The following is a 2,500-nucleotide window of genomic DNA, read 5'->3' as shown; positions in this document are numbered from 1 at the left end:
CACTCGGACCAAGAAAAAAAAAAAAAAAAACTACGTCGAAAAAATATTTTCTTTTAGTTTTCTTTAATAGTTTTGGTCCGAGTGAAATGTTATGCGGTCTCTCCTGTTTCTAAATATAGCCGAACCGTATGGTTTGAACAAGTAAAACTATTTTTTGTAAGCGTTTACGAAATGTCTATGGCGAAAATAAATGGCGGATGAAAATCTCTGGTACAGTGCTGAAGCAGGAAGTAGGCGGTCACTTTGGCCTCTCTATTGTTGCATTAACTATTCAAAGCATCAGTCACACACACGCACATAACAGCCCATCACCGGTACACCGTTTTCACATTTGCATCCACTTCCATCCATAAACATTTATCAATATTGCATCTTCGTTGCCGACCTGCCATCCCATTTTTGTACATTGTGTGTATTTGTTTTTCTGGTTGTTGTTGCTGTTGTTGTTGTGTTGTGTTGTGTTACTGGGAGACACAATAGGCCTTTATATGGGAAGCCCTGAACAAAAGTGTTTACAAAGACAAATCATCTGTTGCGTTACTGGTTCACAGAAGCAGCTGACATAGTGTAGGTAGGACAACATGCTCACTACACAGCAGCAAGTACAGCCAGGCCACATGGTGGCGTCGTTGCTGGAAAGGAGTTCTATGGATCTCCTCCCTCTTTTTAGCTGCTAAAAGTCATAAGGAAGAAGAGTTTTGGAAGTGGTATGAATTCTGTGTGAGTGTACTTTACAACAGTTCTACTTTACTACAGAAGAAGAAGAAGAATAGGCCTACGTGATTAGATGAAGGAAAGGTGAATGATAGGCGTGGCTGGAGCCCAGTGTTCTACCTGACGGGACAGGACGAGGCCTCTCTCTGTAGAGCGGATGGTAACATCATCTCATTCACCTGATCTGTGCTGTGTCAATAAGAACCAGGTCCAAAGGCAACGCAAACCAGAACCCAGGACGATCTGTCATGTCAGGGAATCGGATTTCATCTTCTCCCGTCAGCGCCAGCGTTACAGGAAGCCCGTGTCTCCACTTTTCCAGGATTACAAAAGAACGTGTTGAATTCCCATCGATGCAGATGCATTTTGAAAGTCACTTATTTGTCTCAGAAGAGTCATTTGCTGCTGTCACAGTCAAAGGAAATGGTGAAATTTGAAAGCGGCAAGGTTTGTGACCGCAGGACACACTGATGACATGTATGTGTTGTTTTAGGAGCGCGAGCAGAGGGCAGGTCAGACTAAACACATTCTGTCTAGCGCTTTGATCGGTTGGCATGGTAACAGATTTCTTTGTGTTGCTTTGGAGAGAGGGAGAGAGAGAGAGAGGGAGAGGGAGAGAGAGAGAGAGGCGCAAAGAATTTGTGGGAATCATTGGCGTAATGACAGGCTGCGCACACACACACACACACGCACACACACACACACACACACACACACACACACACACACACACCAGGTGCACGACTGAGTTAATATTAAGATTCAAGGTCGTAGCTACAACCCCCCCTCAGTGAAGAGGCTGGAGAGAGGGAACGACTGATCCTCCTGATTTTATTATGTCCTCCTTTCATTCTCTCTCTCTCTCTCTCTCTCTCTCTCTCTCTCTCTCTCTCTCTCTCTCTCCCCTCTCTCTCTCTCTCTCTCTCTCCCCTCTCTCTCTCTCTCTCTCTCCCCTCTCTCTCTCTCTCTCTCTCTCCTCTCTCTCTCTCTCTCTCTCTCTCTCCCCCCTCTCTCTCTCTCTCTCTCTCTCTCTCTCCTTCACCAGCTGCGGTGGTAACAGTGTTTTTTTTTATCTGCTGTTTGCAGCGCGTGGCGCTCAGTCTGGAGGACGATGGCTACCCCTGAGGGGGGGAGGGGGCTGCAGCGTGCCCACCCACCCTGGCCCCTCCTCTCGCCATGGTCCAACGCAGCGGAGAAAGAGCGCGGACACCTCCGTGTGCCCCTCCCCCACTTTTTAAGCAGGAGCAGGGACGACTTGTACATCTTGTATAATCTGCGTTCTCTTTCTCCTCCTGTTAACTACCACTCTTACTACCACTACTAGCTACTACTACTTCCTGCAGTGCTCGTGATTAGTACTAGCTACTACTACTTCCTGTAGTGCTAGTGATTAGTACTAGCTACTACTACTTCCTGTAGTGCTAGTGATTAGTACTAGCCCTACTACTTCCTGTAGTACTCGTGATTAGTACTAGCCCTACTACTTCCTGTAGTGCTCGTGATTAGTACTAGTCGTACCCGTGCTAGTACCCTCTCCTCCACTCTTCTGTCCTCTCTCTCGTTTGATAGCGGTAGTGGTGCGTAATACGCTGCTTGATGGGTTTTTGTCTGAACTAACCTGATTGGCCGGTCTCAGTGCACATTGTAAATAGGAGGCGGAGCAGCCGACAGGCGTCGTCATTAATTCCTGATATGTCGACTTGTTTATTTATTTTGTACATGTCTTGCTGTTGTAAATATGTAATGAGTCATTCTCAGCGCACCACGGAGCGATTTGTTCAAGCTT

The sequence above is a fragment of the Poromitra crassiceps genome (assembly GCF_964638095.1).
Source record: "Poromitra crassiceps genome assembly, chromosome: 12".
Taxonomy (NCBI): Eukaryota; Metazoa; Chordata; class Actinopteri; order Beryciformes; family Melamphaidae; genus Poromitra; species Poromitra crassiceps.
The sequence above is the reverse complement of the archived record's forward strand: the minus strand, read 5'-3'. Positions refer to the sequence as shown.